The sequence below is a fragment of the Eriocheir sinensis genome, chromosome 24 (genome assembly GCF_024679095.1).
Source record: "Eriocheir sinensis breed Jianghai 21 chromosome 24, ASM2467909v1, whole genome shotgun sequence".
Taxonomy (NCBI): Eukaryota; Metazoa; Arthropoda; class Malacostraca; order Decapoda; family Varunidae; genus Eriocheir; species Eriocheir sinensis.
The window spans coordinates 5,519,159-5,527,342 of NC_066532.1; the positions used below are offsets into that span (position 1 = coordinate 5,519,159).

Below are 8,184 nucleotides of genomic sequence, written 5' to 3' on the forward strand. Positions count from 1 at the left end.
CAAAAAAAAAGGTGAGATCTCCAGGTAATCATTTGCTGACTAAGAACACGCTGTCTGCTGCCTGTCTGTGTTGTTGTTGTTGTTGTTGTTGTTGTTGTTGTTGTTGTTGTTGTTCTCCTATTTTCTTGTTCTTTTTCTTGTTCTTGTTCTTCTTCTTCCTTCCAACATTACTGTGTGTGTGTGTGTGTGAAAGGGCAGAAAGGGAGGTGGAGTTGCGCTATATGTTAAAGACTCACTTAAATATTTATTTAACAATTCAGTCAAAACTAACATGGATTCAGAATCAGTTTGGGTGGACGTTTACAAAGGGAAAGAAAAACTAACTCTAGGAGTTCTGTACAGGCCACCCAACCTTAACAGGCAGGACACGAGTATATTACTACAGGAGATTGGCAGGGCGAGTAGGAGTAGAAATGTCTGCGTAATGGGGGACTTTAATTATCGGAATATAGACTGGGAAGACCTAGTGGGTGACCTGGAAGCCGAGGATTTTCTTGAAGTTATACAAGATAATTTCCTTAAGCAGGTAGTTACTGAGCCTACCAGAGGAGATAACATATTAGACTTAGTCCTAACCAATAATGGGAACTTGCTACGTGAGTTGGAGGTGGGCGGAGAGTTAGGAAATAGTGACCACAGAACGGTTCGTTTTATCTTAGACTGGGGGGTAACCCGCGAACCAAACCCAGTGTTAGTGCCAGATTTTAGAAGAGCAAATTACGAGGGGCTTCGAAGACATCTTGAAGGGGTAAACTGGGATAATTTAGGGATTCATGAGGGCCAGAACTGCGGATTGGAGAGCCAGGAGAACCAGGTAGAAATGTCTTACAATAATTTAGTTAGAGTAATAGTAGAGGGGCAAAGACAGCATATACCACAGCGAACACTTAGAAAAGAAAACAATGACCCTAAGTGGATGACTCGTGGACTAAAACACGAGATAGGGTTAAAGAAGGGAATTTATCAGAAAATAAAGAATGGTAAAACACATCTCAGGGGCCGGTACGTCGAACTATCTAGATTAGTTAAGAAAAACACCAGGATAGCAAAAAGGAACTATGAGATCAAAGTAGCAAATGAGGCGAAAAGTAATCCTAAGGGCTTCTTTCAGATGTATAGAACAAAAACACGGGAGAAAATTGGACCGCTGAAAACAAACACAGGGGAGCTAGTAGAAAATTACGAAAATATGAGCACATTGTTGAACGACTACTTCCTTTCAGTATTCACACAGGAGGATCGAACGACTATACCGGAAAGGGTTCAGGTGTACGAGGGCGGGGATGGCGATAAATTGAGGGATATAATCATTACCAGGTAAGTAGTTCAGGATGAGATAGATAAGCTTAAGGAGAACAAGTCGCCAGGTCCTGACGGGATATTTCCGAGGGAATTAAAGGAATTAGGTGATGTACTCAGTGACCCACTAACCGACATCTTTAAGATGTCGGTAAATACTGGCTATGTGCCGAACCTATGGAAAGTAGCTAATGTGACGCCGATTTTCAAAAAGGGGGACAGGTCAGTTGCTTCAAACTATCGCCCAATTAGCTTAACATCGGTTATAGGCAAGATGCTGGAGTCCATAATAGCCAGGAACATTCGGGAGCATCTAGAGAAACATAGCTTAATTCACGACTCGCAGCATGGGTTCACCAATCTCTTGTCCTTCTACAATAAAATATTTGAGGCGGTAGACAGAGATGAAAATTATGATGTAATCTATCTTGATTTTAGTAAAGCGTTTGACAAAGTTCCTCACCAACGACTGTTGCTTAAATTACAGGCTCACGGAGTAGAGGGTAAAGTTTTGAACTGGGTCAAGGCGTGGCTTAGCAATAGGAAGCAAAGAGTGCAAATCAATGGTAAAAGATCTGACTGGGGATGTGTTACGAGTGGGGTCCCACAAGGTTCGGTATTAGGTCTACTTTTGTTTATTATTTATATCAGTGACTTAGATACAGGAATTAGTAGTGATGTCAGTAAGTTTGCAGATGGTACCAAGATCGGTAGAGTAATTGAGTCGGGTCAGGACGCTAGTATTCACCAGGGTGAACTAAACAGATTGTATGACTGGGCGGATAAATGGCAGATGGAGTTCAATGTAGGGAAGTGCAGTATTCTGAGTGTAGGTAGGAACAACCCCTCACACAACTATTGCTTAAATGACACTCTCATAAGCAGGTCTGGGTGCGAGAGGGATTTAGGGGTCTTAGTGAGCTCTGATCTCCGTCCAAGGGCACAATGCATTCAAGCTAGAAATCGAGCAAATAGGGTACTGGGATTTATTTCAAGGAGCGTAAGCAACAGAAGCCCCGAAGTCTTCCTCAAACTATATTTAGCATTAGTTAGACCTCATCTTGACTATGCGGTTCAGTTCTGGTCACCTTACTATAGAATGGATATCAAAATGCTAGAATCGGTGCAGAGGAGAATGACTAAGATGATTCAGGGGTTGAGAAACTTGCCATACGAGGGAAGACTCAAACAGTTAAACTTGCATTCTCTAGAAAGGCGAAGGGTGCGTGGAGACATGATCGAGGTTTATAAATGGATGAAGGGCTTTAATAAGGGAGACATTCATAAGGTTTTATTGGTAAGAGAACCGGGTAGGACACGAAGTAATGGGTTTCAACTGGATAAATTCAGATTCAACAGGGACATAGGCAAAAATTGGTTTACAAACAGGGTGGTGGATGAGCGGAATAGGCTTAGCAGTCATGTGGTGAGTGCCAATACAATTGTCACATTCAAAAGTAGATTAGATAAATTCATGGACAGCGATATTAGGTGGGGTTAGATACACTGGAGCTTAGGTTCAGAGGAGCTGCCTCGTACAGGCCTACCGGCCTCTGCAGACTCCTATGTTCTTATGTTCTTATGTACCTTCTTTTCTTTCTTCCTTCCTTCCTACCTTCCTTCCTTCCTTCCATTCTTCCTTCCTCCTCCTCCTCCTCCTCTTCCTCCTCCTCCTCCTCCTCCTCCTCCTTGACGTATGACGAGCGTTTAAAGCGTTTAGATATGTTTTCCTTAAAGAAGCGAAGAGTAAGAGGGGACTTAATTGAAGTGTTCAAAATCCTTAATAGATTCGAAAACATTAACCCAGATAGTCTATTTCAGAGAGACACCAACACAATAACACGCAGCAATGGTATGAAGTTAAAGGGAAACCGATGTAACAAATTGGCGCGCAGAAGTTATTTCAATAATAGAGTCGTCGATCACTGGAATAGACTCCCACCGTCAGTAGTTAGCGCACAGAGTATTAATAGCTTCAAGTCTTCATTCGTATGTTTCAGGCAGTGAGGTGTGGGAGCAGTAAGGTTAACAGGATACTGGAGCGTACCCCTGTACCGAAGGTAAACGAGGATCAAGCCTCTACCGGTAACCCCTGAAACTACATCTCACCCCATCGTGAGCAGTCCAGTTTAATACTAGCTTTTTTTTATGACAACTCCATACACTGTTACTGACCCTTTTTCGTGTGTCTCAGGCAGCCTGCAGCACGAGTACAACCTGAAGACATTAGTTTCCCCCACAGCTTAGGTCACCAGTAGCGTAAGTTAAGGGTAGTAATTTCCTCTTATTTCTCTCTTTACTGTAAAATTTCCATGTCCCTTTCTTCCTTAAAGGCACATGGTGTTCTAACTATTTCCTGCCCTCCTGAGTTAGATGTCCTGAGCTGTTGTTATTGTTGCTGTCATTCTCTTTTTTTTTATGACGTTTATTTTTGTCCTTGTTTTTGTTTGTTTGCTTACGTTTTGTTTTTGTTTTTTGGTCTGTTTTTCTTTGTTTTTGGTTAGTTTGTATGTGTGTGTGTGTGTGTGTGTGTGTGTGTATATACTCGGTTTTGTTTGCTTGTGTCTTTATTCTCTCTCTCTCTCTCTCTCTCTCTCTCTCTCTCTCTCTCTCTCTCTCTCTCTCTCTCTCTCTCTCTCTCTCTCTCTCTCTCTCTCTCTCTCTCTCTCTCTCTCTCTCTCTCTCTCTCTCTCTCTCTCTCTCTCTCTCTCTCTCTCTCTCTCTCTCTCTCTCTCTCCCCCCCCCGCCCTTGTCCAATCTGCTTGCATCGATCGCCATTCTGTGTGTGTGTGTGTGTGTGTGTGTGTGTGTGTGTGTGTGTGTGTACCTTAATTGACACACCTCACAGTAGTAACAAATGTACGGAAGTGGGGTTGGCTCAGGGGGGACTGGAAGTGGGGGTTGGGGGGTGAGCAGGGGGTTACGGAAGAGGGGTATCTAGACCCCCCTAACCCCACACACACATCTCTTTTACCTTTCACCCCCTCACCCCCCCTCTCGGACTAGCGTACGGAAGCGAGAAGGTGACAGGAGTAGGGTGCCCAGCAGGGAGGAGGGGGAGAAGGGATACTTGAAGGGTTAAGATAAGATCTTTCTTTGACCCTCGAATGACCACCAGATTATAATCACGGAAAAGGTTAAGGACATTAGGTTAATGACCAGGCTGGAATACGTCACGCGCACCTGTTCCAGTGACCACAAGATTATAATCACCTAAAAATGTTAAAGACATTATGTTAATGACCAGGCTGGAATACGTCACGCGCACCTGTTCCCGGTGACTTATCTTTCTTCCCATACGCACACACACACACACACACACACACACACACACACACACACACACGCACACACGCTCACGCACACATACACACACACACGCGCACACACACACACACACACACACACACACACACACACACACACACACACACACACACACACACACACACTCACACAAGTTAAGATCGAGATCTCAGTGACCCCAAGATTGATTACAATCACGGAAAAGGTTAAAGACATTAGGTTAATGACCAGGCTGGAATGTGCCCCTTGCACCTGTTTCCGGCGTCTTATCTTTCCCTCCTTCCACTGACGCGCATACACACACACATACACGCACATACACACACGCACATACCCGCACACACACACACACACACACACACACACACACACACACGCACACACGCTCACATCTGGTCTTACGAGATAAAATCGCGGAAAAATGGATCGATGACATCTCCATGTATCTGAGGCCACGCCTATTGAAGTCTTAATGATTCAAGTCATTACAATAAACCTCAGGTTATTAAGGACTGACCGAGGAACACACATGCTTGCGCGCACACGCACATACACATACACACACACACACACACACACACACACACACACACACACACACACACACACACACACACACACACACACACACACACACACACACACACACACACACACACACACACACACACACACACACACACACACACACACACACACACACACACACAAACACACACAAACACACACACACACATCTGTTCATGTGAGATAAAATCACGGAAAAAATGTTTCGATGACATCTCCATGTATCTGAGGCCACGCCTTCTGGTCTTCGGAAGCCTTAATGATTCAAGTCATTACAATAAACCTCGGGTCATTAAGGACTGACCTGAGGAACACACACACACACACACACACACACACACACACACACACACATACACACGAACACACAATGTCGAGGGGTATTTATGGACGTCAAGCCAACAAGCACTTCACAGGCTCTCAAGGTGGTCTCGGGTCAAGAGGTCTCCTGTTCTTGTTTCCCGTAAACATGAGGACCCCTGTACACCCCTGTATCAAATGTTCATGGTGTAATAATTACTTCCCGTTGTCCGCACTCGTAGCTCATAGGGCGGCCTGCCTTCCAGAGGGCCTTGGGACTGGATCGAAAGATATATCTACTAGAAACAATGGTAAGTACTTAAATGTTTGCGTTACTTTATATGATTGTCATAAAAAACAGTAGCAGATGTGGATGACGGGAGGGAGGTAGAGAGCTGGGCAGCATGGGCAATATCGACTTTAGTCTTTCTATCTTTTTTCAGAAGAGACGTCGTCGACTAGCTCTGATCGATCAGATGTCGGTTTCTCTCAACCAGACCCCAGCGATATTGGAAGTTGTTCTCCACGGGCGGGTCTCAGCGACGAAGCCAGTCAAAACCAAAGGTAGGTCAAAACCTAATATCTTCTGAAATGCAATATTGTTAAAATGTGTTTTACAAGAGACACATTTTCCATATTGTATTTTAAGTGTCACAGTAAAATATGTGCGGGATAGAGGGGTTCAAAAAATTTCATTTGTGTTTCGTATTCCTTAAGGACTATCTCCGAAGAAGGCGGGTCTGGTAGGCTCAGCCATTGGCCCTCCTCTTCAACGATCGGTAGTGGAGGAAAACGAAAACAAGCGAATACAGGAACAAACGGTAAGTTTCTACGTTTTTTATTGCGCACACGTCTGTTCTAAGGAAAAAAATTGTAATTTCACTATTTCTCTCTAATATTATTTTACCTTTCTTCAGACACCTGCAGGAAAAAGCAAGCCCGTCGTGAGGGATTCTCCCATCCAAACAGTTCTCCACAGCCAGGACCCAGCGGTTATAACCCGGGACGGCCGACCACACCCTCACCAACACCAGGTGAAATAAGCCAACATTTCAACGGGGCCTTAACAACGATCGACGTGCCCGTCCCACCAGCAGACAGCGGCGACATTGCATCATATTTCAACAACAACACTGGCCGTCTTCGCGAGGCAGTAGAGTCTGTATTCCAAGGCTGCCAGCAGGTTAGACCTCCTTCTTTTAAAGTGTACGTTGACATGCATCTGCGCTTAGTCAGAGAAGACCCCGACGGTGGAGTTCAATATAGAGATATGTATATGAGAAGTCATATGCAGGTAATTAGCTATGGCGATATGGATTCATATGTACGTGAACTATCCGAATATTTTGTTAATCGGTTTGAACATGACATGTCGGACGAAGAGGGCAGTGGATTTACGTTAGATGAAATAATTAGCGTAAAATTTTCCTTCTCTCTTATAATGCTGCACAATAGTATTGGAGAGTATGTGCCCTATCCTAAGGGTGTTCCAGGAAAACACAAGTTCTCAACCTTCGGGACCCACGGACTGTGTTTTCCAAGTTCTAACAGCTTATCGCTATCTAAAGTCAAGAAATGTAGTTCCATCGGGCAGGCAATGGGAGAATGCTTGCTTGGCCTCTATTAATACGGGTAACATTCCAACCCCGGTATCCTGGGAAGACCTCGGTCGGCTTGAAAGATTAAACAACATAAGTATTCGCGTTTACTGTCTAGACAACGTTGAAGACAAAAAGGCGAACTAACTCTAGTCAGAAAGGGGCTCAAAGATCAAGAAGTTGTTCATTGTCTGTTGTTGGGAACAGACACCTAGCTCTTATCCAAGACTTTGACGCATACATGAACCTGTTTACCTGCCAACGTCGCGGGAAAAAATGTTTTGCGATATCTGCCTGTGCGCCTGTGAGAACAAGGCAACGCTTGCTGAACATGTGCTAATTTGCCCAACGATGATCACAAGACTAAGATTCCCACCCGCGGGTTCTACTGTGAAATTTATTAATCATGCTAAGGCATATGAGCCATCTTATTTAGCATTCTATGACTTTGAGAGTATTCTCGTACAGCCTTCTTCGAATGTGTCTGGATGTGTAAAGAGACATCACTTTGCCATAGCGTATGCTTACATTATAGTGAATAGAAACGGAGAAACAGTACAAAGCGGATCCTATTGTGGAAGTAATGCTGTAAACCATTTTATTCATACAATGCAGTGTGCCTGGAAAAAGTTGAAATTTTCTAAAGGCTACAATAAAATCAACATGACCGATGAAGATACGACACGTCACAATGAGCAAACTCACTGTCTTCTCTGCAAACAGGGTTTTTTAAAAGGTAAAGGAGTAAAACATCATGACCATGAAAAATCAGGAAACAATTACATTGGAGCTTATTGTAATAGATGCAACCTCCAAATGAAAAATCACAAATTGCAGCTCACTCTCATTGCACATAATGCTAATTACGACATGTCGTTAATCCTGCGTGAATTAACGATACCTGACTTGAAAATCAAACTAAGACCAAAACGTTCAGTTCACAAATACCATGAAGTCATCATAAATGACTTGAGATTTATTGACTCGTATGCCTTTATGTCTGGTTCGCTCGCGGCTTTAGCGAACCAATTCAGTAATGGGAACGAACCCATATGCACACAACAGATGTTGAAAGATGTGCCAGCACCTGCGTTGCCATTATTGATCAAGGGAA

The 8,184-nt window shown here is 43.8% G+C and overlaps 1 long non-coding RNA gene across 1 annotated transcript; it reads left to right on the forward strand.

The window, feature by feature from the left end:
* Nucleotides 1–5,411: 5,411 nt before the first annotated feature.
* Nucleotides 5,412–6,486, forward strand: LOC127003113 (uncharacterized). The gene is made up of 3 exons (XR_007756965.1): nt 5,412–6,036; nt 6,190–6,293; nt 6,390–6,486. It is a non-coding gene; the product is annotated as an uncharacterized LOC127003113 (long non-coding RNA).
* The last annotated feature ends 1,698 nt before the right edge of the window (nt 6,487–8,184 follow it).